This window comes from Diabrotica undecimpunctata, chromosome 10 (assembly GCF_040954645.1).
Source record: "Diabrotica undecimpunctata isolate CICGRU chromosome 10, icDiaUnde3, whole genome shotgun sequence".
In the NCBI taxonomy this organism is placed as follows: Eukaryota; Metazoa; Arthropoda; class Insecta; order Coleoptera; family Chrysomelidae; genus Diabrotica; species Diabrotica undecimpunctata.
Genome location: NC_092812.1, coordinates 27,559,360 through 27,575,349, shown reverse-complemented (window position 1 = coordinate 27,575,349; position 15,990 = coordinate 27,559,360). Strand labels below are relative to the sequence as shown.

The 15,990-nt window shown below is 32.4% G+C and overlaps 1 protein-coding gene across 1 annotated transcript in view; it reads left to right on the top strand.

The window, feature by feature from the left end:
* The window catches only part of Klp31E (kinesin-like protein 31E), a 183,761-nt gene that overhangs the window by 137,807 nt on the left and 29,964 nt on the right, over positions 1-15,990 (top strand). The window lies entirely within an intron of this gene.

The window sequence follows — 15,990 nt, the reverse complement described above, 5'->3', positions numbered from 1 at the left end:
ATATATATATATATATATATATATATATATATATATATATATATATGTACATCTAAGTTGTAGCATATTCAGTACACCGTATCAGATTATTTGTTTATTTGAATCTTCTAAATTTACTGCTGTAAAACATAATACTCCTCTACAACCATATCATTAAAATTGTACAATGGCCCATCTAATTAATGTGTCTAACAAAAAACTGTATCTATGAAGCTGCTACAGGTGCTATCTCGAACGCCACTTAAATGACCAATACTAATAATTTCTAACCTTATACCGTTTGTTTCGCTTCAAACAAAATATAGGTACTTCTAACTAACCTTGTCATACATTTGAGAAACCGTTCAAAAGTGTTTGTGGTACCTATTTATTTTTCAATTACCACATAATTTAGGTTGAATCGGAATATTTTAGATAGTCTTACGATCGCAAGTACATCATAGGCGTACTGTTTGTGTTTACAGTGTGGTAGGTGAATTATTTTTAATAATTTTCTTCGCGTTAACATTTGCTAGTCACATCTACAAAATGTGTGAATTCGGATTTCCGATTGATGAACTGAATTTGAAATATATTGTAAAAAGTTATGTCACAAGACAAGGAAAGACAATACGGTGTTTTTGCAATAATTTGCCTTGACGTGACTGGACCAAATCTTTCTTGAAAAGACATTCTCAGCTGATAGTCAAATTTGAATCAAATATTAAAAGAAATCTTGCTCAGATTGATAGAAAAAATCTTAGACTACTTCGATCAGTTAAAAAAACTAGTTAAGAATGTACCGCATCAGAACATTTTTAACTACGACGAAACATGGATAGCTGACGATCCAGGCAGGAAAAAATTAATCTGTCGAAGTACCCAGAGAGTATCATGTAATCAACTAAGTCCAACATTAGCGTTGTAGGGTCTTGGGAATCTTGTTCTGGGTCTTCCTCTTCTTCTTTGACCAATAGGTCTATCAAGGAGCGTTTTTCTAGCTGGGTCGGTTTGCTCCATCCGCATTACATGGCCTACCCACCTCAGACGTCCTATCTTTATGTGTTTTACGATATCTGGTTCCTGGTATATCCTATAGAGTTCGAAGTTGTATCGTCTTCTCCAGACACCATTTTCATTTACCGCTCCATAGATGCGCCTTAGTATTTTTCTTTCGAAACATCCTAACATGTTTTCATTGCTTTTTGTTAAAGTCCAGGTTTCTGAACCATATGTTAGGACTGGGCGTATTATTGTTTTGTAGAGTTTTACTTTTGTATTTCTTGATATAACTGTAGATTGAAAAAGGAGATTAAGCTCAAAATAGCATCTATTAGCCGTGCAAATTCTGCGGTTTATCTCTGCGGTAGTGTCATTTTCAGTATTGACGAGCGTTCCCAGGTATACAAATTCGTTAACTGCTTCGATGACGTCATTTTCTATAACAGGTGGCCGTAGTGTTTGTGGTTGCGTACCTATTTTCATGTATTTTGTTTTGTTGGTGTTTATTATTAAACCCATTTTTGTAGCCGCTTCCTTTAATGCTACGTACGCCTCTCGTGCTGCGTTTTCCGTTCTCCCAACAATATTGATATCATCAGCATATGCTAAGATTTGCACAGATTTGTTATATATTGAACCGGTAGTTGTGATTTGTGACGTATGTATTACTTTTTCCAGAGCTAGATTGAATAGTATACAGGAGAGTGGGTCTCCCTGACGTAGCCCGTTATTTGTTTTAAAAGGTTCAGAGAGTTCCCCCTGGATTCGTACTTTGCATTCAACTTTTTCAAGGGTTAGTTTGGTTAAACTTACCAACTGATTTGGTACTCCTAGGTCTATCATTGCTCTAAACAATTCTCTTCTATTTACAGAGTCGTAGGCTGCCTTGTAGTCTATAAATATGTGGTGCGTGTCTACACCGTATTCCAGTGTTTTCTCTAGAATTTGTCTTAGGGTTGAAATCTGATGAATTGTTGATTTACCACCTCTGAAACCAGCCTGGTATTGTCCTATTATTCGCTCTGCATATGGTGCCATACGATGGCATAGTATATTGGAGAATATTTTATACGCTGCATTTAGGAGCGTAATTCCTCGATAGTTAGAGTTATTCCTCGTTTATTAGAATTAAAGTCCCCCGAAATCTGGATCAGCATACTTTAAGTACAAGGGATATTTTTTATTCTATTGTTAGCTGTGGCTGACGCAGACGGGCTATTGTTGTCGGTTGATATTGGGGAATATGGACGAAATATTGATGGAAGAGCATTCAAAGAAGGTGGCATTTGGAAAAGTAGTAATTAGCGACCAACTTAATCTTCCCGACCCTAACCCGTGGCCAGGAGAAAATGATAATGCAAGTTTTCCTTACTACTCTATAGCAGACAAAGCTTTTCCCCTCTCAGATCGTGTCATAAAACGATATTCCAGAAGACAACTAATAAATGACAAATGAATATTTAATTGCAGATTTTCTAGAAGGCAAAGACCTATTAAGTGTGCATTTGGTTTGCTAACTTCGATGTTCAGAGTATTGGAGACGCCAATATGTTGCAATATTGACATGATTGATATCATCATTCAACCTATTTGTGTGTTACACAATTTTATACGTGTTCATGGAGTTTTTATTAATCCCACATTTCAACTGAAAGAATAAATTATAGCCAATAATAATTATCCAATACCACCAGAGAGGTATCGCAAGCCAACAAATGGTGCATTAGAAATAAGAAATATACCATGTAATTTTTTTAATCATCCTACTGGCCCCCTACCTTGGCAGAATGACCACTGTGTCTTATAGCTTTGTGCATACAAATAAATTAAAAAAAATAAGGTATTAGTAAAAAGGTATAGTGTTTTTAGCCCTCATCTGTTGCCTTATTCCTTTTTTTTTCATAATAAATATCGTAACAAATATTAAACATTATTGTTTTACAATACAAGCTAACAACATTTTTTTTAGAACGAAAGCTTTTTATGCAGCTTCTTTTTCATTACGAAAATGTTATAGCCCCAGTACACGTTGGGCCAATCAGTTGGGCCAACGTGTATAGGACCACTTGGCATAAATTTGCGATTGGCGGCCAGCGTTGGTCTACAAACCGAATGTTGTCGGTTTTTCGTCCACAAATCAAACGATTTTTGGGGCTTGCGCGATCTGCCAAACAGTTGTTGGTCATGTTTGGTTATTGACAGCTGATCGTTGAGTTTAAAATATTTGTTTTCTCATATACTACTGTTTATAAGTTTTAACGTTGTGGTTTTAATATTAATATTTTTGCGGTGTAAAAAGTCTATTTACGAGCTAGAATGGCGCTACAATTTTGCACCATACTGTATGCAAACTGGATTTATTCTTATAATTACCTTGTCCTATTTCGATGAATACTCAGCATCCAGCACCGTCTTTTGCGCCATTGTTTTTTAATTACCTTTGTTTGGTACACTTTTCTATACGAATTAAAAGCGCAATACAAATTAATTGCGGAGGCTGCTACAGTCTCCACATTCAGATTCATAATCAGAGTTTACTCTACTCACTGAAAGGTTAATGCATACTGATCAACTCCACCAACGTGTAATCACTGTTCTTACTTGGCCCAACTTATTGGCCCAACTCATTGGCCAAGTAGTTGGTCCAACGTAAACTGGAGCCATCAGATAGATGATCTATAAAAAAATATATTGGCTCAATTTTGGGTTAAACAGATTAGTTTTGCACCGGCTTGTGAGGTATGTGATTCTGGTATAGACAAAACTCTATCTGGTCGTGTTTAAAATATCTAGATAAAAATTGGACTTAAAAATAACAAAAAACATGTCATGTTTTTAGCCATTGAAGAAGTAAACAGATTGGCTGATCAAAAAAGTTGTTGATGAATAACTTTGAATGACTGACTTGTGTTGTCAATGATATCGAGAAATTTCTCAATTAATGAGACAAAACGAATATTAAATTCTGGACTGTCTTCCATATTTATATTTTTCAACAAACAAACATACAAAATGCAAGTAGCACGTGGCAAAAAGTAGAACAAGCTCTATTTTTAACGACGTGGCGTAGCAAGCTGCATGACGCCACTATCACTGTCATTTTGGTGTGCGCTGAATAATTCGTTTACATTGGTTACATTTTAAGTAACATGATAGACGCGAGCTACTTGCTACTTGCCACTTGTCATGCCAGTTTGGTGGGCGCTCTCCGTAATGTGTTCGTAGTTCTCTGTCCCTAACGTTAATTTTTAGCTCCATTAAATTTTTACTCTAGAGTAAAATTATAATTTTACTCTTTATTTTTTTAACAAGGGATAAAGAGGGTAACATTTTAACACACAGAATAAAAATTTAATGTTAAATTTTTACTGTAGAGTAAAAATTAAACGTTATAATTTTACTCTAGTGTAAAAATTTAATAGAATAAAAATTTAACGTTACACCAGGCTAAATAAAAGCATCTCGAGACAAAAAATAGCATTTTTGCGTTTTGAAAGCCTCTTATACTCGTAATTTTTAACTATAATTTAAACATATTTTTAACATTATAGGATATATATATATATATATATATATATATATATATATATATATATATATATATATATACATATATATATATATATATATATATATATATATATATATATATATATATATATATATATATATATATATATATATATATTGTTATGATATGCAAAATCGAGAAAAATATTGGGTTGATTAAAATATTTCAAAGTTCAAAAACATTAAAATAATTCAGATAAGTAGGATAATAAACAACAAACATTTCGAAGAAGGAAAGTTATTAAATTCTTGGATTACCTGTAATAAACAAAATGTAAGCTATACATAAATTATTTCTTTGTTATACTTGAGTGACCCGCATAATTTTAAGTGAAGACAATTGAACCGGGTTTTCCAAATACATTAATGCAGTGATTAAAGACAATAGAACAGATTTTAGAAAGAGGTTTTTGTTAGTTTTTAAGAATTATAGAAAAATGTTATTTGTAAATAAGTTTTAGGAAATCTTATAATTATAGGTAAAAATTTGTTTGTTATCGAAATGAAAAAATGGGGGAATTGTGACGAGTTTTGATTGGCGGAGATTGAAAAAGGTGGGATAGGTATGTAGGAATGAAAGTGTAGCTAGATTTAGGAGAGAGAAAAGATGATCAGTTGGTTTTTCAAGTCTGTAAGACGAACAGTGATTGTTCTCTGGCGGTTCCCGAGAAGTAGCAAGCAGTAGTGTTGAATGTTAGTGAGTTTTTTTGTGGAGTTAGTGTATCTGACAGAAGCTGAAGCAGCAAAATATTGTAAGTCATATTTTCCTACTTTCCTATTCCAAGAGTCACTGTTCAGGCCAACGAGAGATTAAGTTTATCGTAAAGAGAAGATATTCCAAGAGTCATTTTTCACTCGGGCCAACGAGAGATTCAGTTTATCGAGAGGAGAAAGGCTATCATAATTTGAATGATCGTTGCTTTTGAAGGAGATCATTAAGGACGATATACTTGCAACAATCTGTTGTAAGATTGCTGATTACATAGGGAGCGGTTGAGAGGAGATAATATAGTCTACAAGGAACAAGGATTTGGACCACTCATCATCAGAGAGAGATATTTTTGTTTTCTGCAGTTTTTTCTTTTATTGATAACACAATTTTTACACTTAATTTAGAAAGGATATAAATATTTTGATTAGGAGAGTTAGAATAGTTTGGGATTTTGAGATTTCAATTAATATTGTTTGTACCATTAATTTTGATTGTTCACGTAAGTAGAACAAAATTTTGAGAATCATTATATGAGATTGGTTTATTGAAAACTTTTGAGTGTGAATTATTTCATTATTTTTATTTCAATATATAGTGTTAGATCATATGTGTTTTTTATTATTCCGGTATTCTTTGGACCTTACCTTTCACATGTAATAGCATAGATATTGAAGCACGAATTTTAACCCTGAGATAAAAGAATTAAAAATTGTGATAGAGTCATAATCATAATATTAATATATCACAATAATATATATATATATATATATATATATATATATATATATATATATTTAACTTTTTAACAGATTAACAAAAGTTACGGTAGCCTACTTTATTTGCATATATCACATAATCCAAAGCAGCAAAATATTCGCTTCATGGTAATGTGTTACATGTAAATGGCGCTGTTCACTGACCTGCATATGGCAAAATAAAATTTATTGCTGGAACTGCCATTAATTGCTACAAATTCCATTGTTTAAAAATTACGAAAATTATTCACTTTAGATCAATATATAAACACACCGTCAAATTTAAAGTAAGAGAGTTACATTTTGTGAAATGAAATTTTAACATCAAGACCTTACTCAAATTATTTTCTCTTAACTATTTAGGTTAGGTTGTCTAATAGATTGTGATCATAGCTTTTGGGAAAATATTCACTAAACTGAATAAAAAATGCTTTGAAATATGCATTTATAGAAATTGTCTATGTGTTTGTGTGTATGTGGGTGTGGTTGGTCTGAAGTGATCCATTTACCACAAATTCCTGTCTAGGCTATGTATTACTTTAGAAAGGAATTACAACGTTAAAGAGATTTTACTATTTCATATGGTCAATGGACCCCCAAATATGAAAAAACCGCGGAGTGCTACCATTTAAAGGGTTCGTTTTTGAGAAAGGGCGAATTTGTCCCTATGCACTAGGGTGTATTTGAGTGAATTCTATGTGCACTGGGGGTAAATCTGCTAAGGAAAGGTGACCGTATCATTGTGTGCAAATTTAAATGGGGAAAAAGAAAAACCTTTGGTGATTGTTAAAAGTAAAAATCCTCGATGTTTTAAAAATTTTCATGATGATAAACTGCAAGTCGACTGGTTGTACACCAAGAAGGCGTAGATGATCAGAGATATAACAGATTGGCTGCACAAATCTAGACAACGCAACATCCCATCCGGATATTCAGTTCTAACATGTCGATGATATTTTTGCCGCATAATACTACAGCACATTATCAACCGTTAGACCAAGGAATAATTAAAAACTTTAAATTCCTGTATAAATAGTTTTTGATGAGAAGAATGTTATGATCTATAGAATGTTCTTTATCAACGACTGAACTGGAGAAATCCATAACGAATGCTAGCGCCTTAATTTGGATTGTATCAGCATGAAGAGACGTTTCAACCAAAACAATTGAAAAGTATTTCATTAGGTTCATGCGATTTTTAAAAAAAAGATATTAATAGAGAAGAAATTGTGGAGAATCTGGAGCTACAAGACCTGTAAGATGTTTTGCCATTGTCAACCTTTTGCGAAAATCATGGAGTTGAAAATATTTTGAACTACCTAGAGATTAATGCAGCCTATTAACGGAAAATCCCAAAGTAAACTTAGCTAGTTGTGTTAGTGATTTTAAAGAAAACGAACAGGTGTCCAATGTTTCCGACAAAGAGAGTGACGATGAACTAGAACTTACTACAACTGAAAGTAATTTGAATGATGCTTACCTAAAATTAAGAGATTTAAAATTATTTATATATATATATATATATATATATATATATATATATATATATATATAGGCTAGAGCAAATTTCAACAAAATGAGAAGAGTTCTATGTACCAGGGATTTAAAACTGGAACTAAGAGTTAGGTTGGCGAGGTGCTATGTTTTTTCGACCTTATTTTATGGAATGGAATCTTGGACCTTGAATGCTACATCAACGAAAAAACTGGAATCATTTGAGCTGTGGGTGTACAGAAGAATTCTGAAAATATCATGGACAGAACACGTCACAAACAAAGAGGTTCTGAGAAGGATGAACAAAGAAATGGAAATTTTAAATTCAATAAAAACAAAAAAATTGGAATATCTCGGACATATTACACGTGGAGAGAAATACACCTTGCTCCAACTAATCATGCAGGGAAAGATCCAAGGAAAGAGAAGCATAGGGAGGCGTAGAATGTCATGGCTGCGCAACCTGAGAGAGTGGTACGGATGTACATCAAATGAACTTTTCAGAGCAGCCGTCTCAAAAGTTCGAATAGCTATGATGATTGCCGACCTCCGCCGCGGAGATGGCACTTGAAGAAGATATATATATATATATATATATATATATATATATATATATATATATATATATATATATTCATAAAATATCTGATGTAATTCTAAATGGTAAGTCAGAAATTGTGAAAAATAATGTACAAAACAAAAAACAAACCAAAATTAATGATTTTTTTAAGAAGGAATACTTACCTTTTTTACATTAGTATTTTATTTGTTGTATTTGTGTATAAGCTTATGCAAATATGTAAGAAAATGTATAATTAAAGTAAACTCTACACAACGGACAATTATTTCTCCCGTTGGTGTCCGTAATAGAGAAGTTTCACTGTATATTGAACAGGTCTTTGATATCAGTTTTATTATTGATACAGATTGGTTGTTTTCTCCACTACACATTTTTTAATTATAATTTAAGTCTCTTTTAAAACTTTGTGCATTTTCAAATCGAAAGAAAGATTATTTTTCAAAGAATAATCATAACACGATAGACCCAATGCTATTGTCTTGCCAAGTATTCTATCTTTCGTTTAAATCATTTTCATATTAACTTTTGTATTTAATAGTGGTATTTAATATACTTTTAATTAGAAATGTGTTTGATTTGACGTTTTGATTTCCAGTTCGGATATCATTCTCAAATTACAAACTAAACAAATTGTTATGTTATTTAGCAATAGCAAAAATTCTTCTATAAGTTTAAATTTACCTGCCTCATACATATTGACAATTCTTCACATATGTTATACATTTTAAAGTAGAGAATTTAAAATTGTATTGTCAGTTTGGTTAAGGTGCGTTTATGGGACGACTTTATTATAGGCATAATATATGCCTATGCGTATATGTATATATGTATTTAATTACATGAAATCATATTTAACTTAAGAATACCTGTGAAAATGATGGTGGTGTGTGACTGGTCTTTAAAAAGACAACTGTTCCATCAAATAACAAAAGTTGAATTTCGACTGTGGCAATCCTAACCAAACAATTGACCACACAGTGAAAGAGTGCGAACTGAGAGCATAGCAGGGGGATTTGAAGGACTTTCTCCATACCACATATTTTAGGTTTGATTAGGTGAATTAGATATTTTAATACAATACTGACTAATTTTTATATATTATGTAAACTTACCATGTGTTGTGCCATACGCTAAATAATAATAATTAGTTTCTATTTTCATTATCTCTTATAACTGTGTAAGTGTAAAAAAACTTCTTTTATTTGTTAATATTTACATATTTTTTCATGAAATAAAACTTTTCCAAAAACATTTCCTCACCAAGCAATACTTTAAAACGCTTTATCAAATCGTAGCAATTGTTGATAAAAGTTACAACAACAACAAATTAAATTTAGGCAATTTTTCAAACATTATATGACTGATTGTTTTTTGTACCGGTGAGTGAATCTTTTAGGATCAAAATACAGTATAGAAACGTCATTGCCAGTAATTGGTTTTTAAATTACTACTCTTTCCATGCTTGAAATAAGTTTCAAAGCAATATCGACAATTATTCTCCAACAAAGTGCATTGTACTTGCAAACACCACAGAAATAATTACCTCCGACTCAAGCGTTAGCAACACATATTTTTTATGACGGTATAAAATGAAAATTCCATCACCGAGTTTTGTATCGCTCTGTATGGAAATTAGGCAAGAATAAAAAATAAACTACTCTGCAAACTAAATGCATGCTTAAACTTTTACCGTAAAAAGAATTCCGTGTTTTTTTTTGTAAATATAGAGTGAAATAAATATATTACTTTCATGCATCGTTTAAAATATTCATTTCTTAGTTTCTTTTAAAAAATCGATATGCACTAGAAGCATTAAAAACCTTAAAAATTAGTGGAATAATCTTATAATCTTAATAAACTTTCATGAGATTATTTGGCCAAATCGTACGGCAAAATAACGTCGTATTTCGTTGGTTGGGTCGTTTTTCCCATGCATGGTGGTTATGGGCATTCAAACCATGTCCTGTTCTGATGCGGTTTAAGATCTTCCAAATATGCCGTGGTTGAAGCCATCGTGTGTTACGACTGGGTCAATTCCAGAGCCGATCCGAGAGAGTTGACCGCCCGCGTGCGAAGACCTAATGTGCCGCCTTCCTCTGGAGAATGTTTCTTATTTTTATTAACTCTGTACCCTGACATAACTTATCCACCCGTCTAAGAATACAAAGTAAAACACTCAAAAAATGCCGATAAAATTTGAAACGTAAAATTTTATTTTTTGGCCAGTGAAAAAATACTTAACCAAGATACTAAGAAAACAAAAATAAAATCTGTTACATAGAAATAGACATTTTATAATTAGAAATACAAAATAACAATATTCTCTCAGAAAATAAAATCTAATAACAAAGAGTTTCGCCTTACACTCCCAGCACGAAACGAATGCCTGTTCGTTTTGAAGTACCGACAACTCTCAGCTCGGGTGAGCGAGCGGTACGGATTTGTTAGGCTTGCCTCGTACTGATCTGAGCAAAACAGCGTTGCGTAAAAGAGCTGGTATTGGTCACAAAAGAATCGAGTTTTTAAGAAACTTATAACAATTTTAAAAAAGAACACGCTTCATTTGTTTATTCATTATGTTTTCGCTGTATGTGGAATAAATCAGATTTGGTAGGACGAGAGTATGACATTCATAAAACACACCGATACTGAGGGAAAGAGACATATTATGTTACATGAGGGTGAAAAACATGGTTTTATTAATGGAGCGGATCTTGTGTTTCCGTCAAAATCAAAATCAGCTGATTATCACGATAAAATTAATACGGAGATGTTTGTGAAATGGTTGGTAAACAAAACTGCTTCCAAGTTTACATGAACCATCTCTTATAGTTTTGGATAATGCCTCTTACCATTCAGAAATTTTAATATTGTTCTGAAGCTATTTTCTTGTGGCATTTTAAATTAATTTATATTTAAATGGGAATAAGCCACAATTAAAGGTTAAAATACGTTTATTGACGTTTCAATTTCCACTTCGGAAATCGTTCTCAAAATACAAACATTAGTAAATTAAACAAATTTTGTTTTTTGTTACTTAGTGAAAAATTCTTCTAATAATTTAAATTTTATGTGACTCATCTATATTGACAATTCAGAGATACCTTATACATTTTAAAGTAGACGACTTTAAAATGATATTGCCAATATTGTTGAGTTGCGTTCCTGGGACGACTTTACTTATAAGATAGTTCATTCGATTACATCAAATCAACTTTAACTTGAGAATATCCGTCAGAAAAGATCATAACATGTAATTCGTCTTTAAAAAGACAAATACATGCCATGATGACAGTAAAATTCTCCTGTTAGTGATTCCATAGTAAATTATGAGGGAAAAACCAGGAAAAAAACCTCATAATACTATCCCGACATGGTAAGTATTTGATCGTGCATTTAGTTTACCTTCAATAAACACCAAATTTTTCCCTCATAATTTACTATGGAATCACTAACAGGAGAATTTTACTGTCATCATGGCATGTATTTGTCTTTTTAAAGACGAATTACATGTTATGATCTTTTCTGACGGATATTCTCAAGTTAAAGTTGATTTCATGTAATCGAATGAACTATCTTATAAGTAAAGTCGTCCCAGGAACGCAACTCAACAATATTGGCAATATCATTTTAAAGTCGTCTACTTTAAAATGTATAAGGTATGTCTGAATTGTCAATATAGATGAGTCAGATAAAATTTAAATTATTAGAAGAATTTTTCACTAAGTAACAAAAAACAAAATTTGTTTAATTTACTAATGTTTGTATTTTGAGAACGATTTCCGAAGTGGAAATTGAAACGTCAATAAACGTATTTTAACCTTTAATTGTGGCTTATTCCCATTTAAATATAAAAGAAATTTTAAATAAGAAACCAACAAATTCCTGGACAGTATATAGAATGAAATAATGTTAACGAATGAAAATATTTTATTTCCTCAGTGTAAATATTTACCATTACAATTTAGAACAATACAATTTGTAATTTTTGTCTATTTTTGCACTAATAATTGTATATTTTTCTAAATGAACGTAAAATATATTATTAGTTAAAACCGTATTTTTTCTTATCTTCGACAGTGCTTCAAATATTGGGAGAATTTGCTATTTCTCAGCACAGCGGATCGTTTAAGTTTTTCATCCCTAATCCAAAATAGTGGAATTGAAATTCGCGAAATATACTATAGTGGATTTTTTATTGTTATTCTTATTCACTCATAAACACAACAGTGACTATACTAATTATTTACTTGCATCGCTGAGTACTTGCGACTACCGTCGAAATTCATTAACCGTTTTATTAAATAGTCTGAAATAAAGTGTAGGCTCTATTATAATCGCCAAGCTTTCCGAAAATAATTAGTACATCAACTAATTAAATGTCATATTTAGAATAGGATAAGGTCATCCATATTTAAAAAATTATAATGTATATTTACGTCACTTAATTTAGCCACAGAAAGTCTCTATACGCTCTTGAAATACAGCGCTATATCATTATTATCATATTTTTATGTCTGCCCATACAATATATTCACGAATTGTTTGTTGTGGATCTGTTGATACATCATCAAATATAAATACTGAATTTGGTTTAGCTTCACGTGGACTTATTACATCATCATTGTCTTTAAATGGAAAATAACCCACTTCTTTCACATACTCCAACACTTTCTTGAAAAAAATATACTTGGTTAAAACAACGACTTTGAATATACGTAAACATTTTTAAATTTAGCGCCATTCAGGTCAAACAGTAATGCCAACATAACGTTAGTTTTTCCACATCCACTTGGCCAACATTTGATAGCACGAAAAGAATGTGGTAGTGATACAGCATGTTTACTGGTTCTTGTTATGCTATCGACAAAATCCAAGTTTTCCACTGCAAGTGTCTTTTTGTTGAATGTCCTTCATCTTGTGATTGAGATGTATTTTGTACACTTGGTTATATAAAGAAATTTTTCCAAGAAATGATTCATTTCAATGTTGGTCGTTCAAGGTGAAGGAGTGTGGAATTCTCCGATCAACAGTCTACCGTTTGAATTGCACGCTCCTGGTTTCCAATATCTAGGACCTGGAACTAAATTACAGAAACGTCTAGCTCGTGGAGATCCTGGTATAAATCCGTTCGATAGGACTTCAAGAGATCACGATATCGCATATTCCCAAAGTAATTCATTGAAAGATCTACATAAAGGAGATTGGATATTGGAAAACAAAGCGTGCGAACGAGTTAAAGCAAAAGACGCATCTTTGAGTGAAAAAGCCACTGCCTGGTTGACTACTACAACAATGAAAGCTAAACGAATACTGGGTATGAATATGAAACGTGGTAAAGGTACTGGATCATTTAAGCGACATGTGCTGCAGCCAATTATCAAAACGTTGAAATGTACTCCTCCGTCACCAAATTTGCGTAAATCAGCCCGACCTGCACTTGCAGCAGCTAGAACATCCGTTAAGAATGTAAGTGGGAAAAGAAATGAAAACTTCCAAGAATCATTCCATTCGAACAAAAATCTGGTGGTATTTTACCTTTAATTCCCATCTTTGCAGGCCTATCAGCTCTTCTTATTCTTCCTATGCCGTCCCCATTAACGGAGGTTGGCGACCACATTTCTAAAAGTTTCTCTGTCTTTTGCAACGTGAAATAATTCGTCTACAGTCATGTTTGTCCAGTCTCGAACATTTCGCAGCCATCACTTCCTCTTTCTACCTATTCCCTTTTTGCCATTGACTCTACCCTGCATGATGACCTGCAGAAGACTATATTTATCATTCCTCAGTATGTGTCCAAGGTATGCAGTCTTGCGTACTTTTATTGTTCTCAACAATTTTTTTTCTCGACCCATCCTTCTTAGCACTTCCTCATTGGTGACCCTGGCAGTCCATGGAATTCTCAACATTCTCCGGTATATCCAAAGTTCAAAGGCTTCAAGCTTCTTAACTATTTGCGCTTTTAACGTCCATGTTTCTACTCCGTGCAATAGTTGGGACCAGACGTAACATTCAACAAACCTCAGTCTTAGTATTCAGATTTTTGTCACAGAACAATTGCTTGAATTTTAAGAACGCTGCCCTTGCCATTTCTATTCGTACCCTGATCTCTTGGTCTGGATCTAATTCTGTGTTGATGTAAGCTCCCAGATATTTATATTCTGTCACTCTCTCTATTTGCTGTCCACCAAGGGTCAGTTGTTCATTATTTATTGGACTCCTTGGTACTATCATGAATTTGGTCTTATCTGTATTGATGTCAAGTTCCATTTGAATGCATTCACTATTTATTGCATCTAGTAAAGTTTGTAGTTCTTCTATACTCTCAGCCATAATTACCGTGTGATCTGCAAATCTCATGATGTTTACGATTTCTCCACCAATTCTTATTCCCTCTTTTCTTTCCCATAAGGCTTTTCTGAATATCTGTGAGTACACGTTGAAAATGTCGGAGACAAGACGCATCCTTGCCTGACCCCTCTCGCAATCGGTATGTTATCTGTTTCTATACTATCAGTTGCTATCAGCTCTGGGTAGTATATATATATATATATATATATATATATATATATATATATATATATATATATATATATATATACACTATATACAATAAAAATTAAAATTACACTACCTGTAAAAAGAAACATTTGAAGCCTTTAACTAATATTAAAATGACGTCTCTTATGGCAGTAATAAACATTAACAATGACAAGACAACAGTGACTGTCAAAAGCTAAATATGACTTCATGTATTTTTACAGTGGCGTAAGTAACAAACTATTATAACCTGAATTACATAAATTAAAGAAAAGCAAAAAAAGAATGTTCTGTTTTTCTTTACACACACATACCACATTTTGCCGATGATCAGCTTGTAATCCAAAATTCTGGCATTCCAAGGTAATTAAAGATTTTTTCCTTATAAACGTGAATTTGCGTTTTATGGATCTTTCCTTTAAATGAGGGTAAATTTGACTAAGCATATCGATCAAGGCTAGTAGGTCTGTGGTATTTTCTTAAATCACACTCGTAGGATTTTTTAATCCAGTAATATTCATTAGAAGCATGTTAAGTTGGTCAAAGTTTAGAGTGAAAGATGGAAAGTGATTTGTATAATGTTTTTAACAGGCTCAAGTGACAGAGATACTGAGCAGTCAGAAGCGTTTACTGAACTAGCTTTACTTTTTATTGGACTTTATGTGTTGAAAAAATGTTACATTGTTTTGAAGATGGATCTACTTTAGGTGAAATAATTTCATCAAAGCTACGTTTTGGTTGATTAATTATGTACCTGTCCTTATTTGATGAATCTATTTTGTTCGGTATCTCTGGGTCATTAGAAATAGACATTTGTTCACATTGAGAAGGGTTTGTTTCATTGGGTTTATCCAAAGATATATTTGTTTTGCTGGATAACGATTTTTCATTTCTTTGATTGGGGTTTAATTGAGCTAGTGATTCGGAAGAATGTATATAACAACTCTGTGATTTCTGTAGGCAAGTAAGAATTTTTATCTTTGCAGTAAATATCCAACTGCACTCAGTATCCGAGGTCGATAATAACCAACATAGTAATTTCAATTATGCAATTTTTATTTATGCCATCTGTTGTGCGTGAAATCAAGAAAGGAAATTACACTCACGAACAAGCTAATAAACATAAAAACAAGTTTTAATTGCATGTTAAACTACAAAACACAAAATACAATTAGGAAAGTCATTTCATTTATATTATTTACAAAACGGATGTAATAGATGCTTCTAATTAGTTAAACATTAGTTGAGTACGAAAGACCATTAGTATTAATCAAGAATTCACTAATTTGTCTTTTATTTTTATGTTTTATGGGTGTATCAACTTCTTTGTTAATTTCTCAGAAAACTGTTGTTTCTCA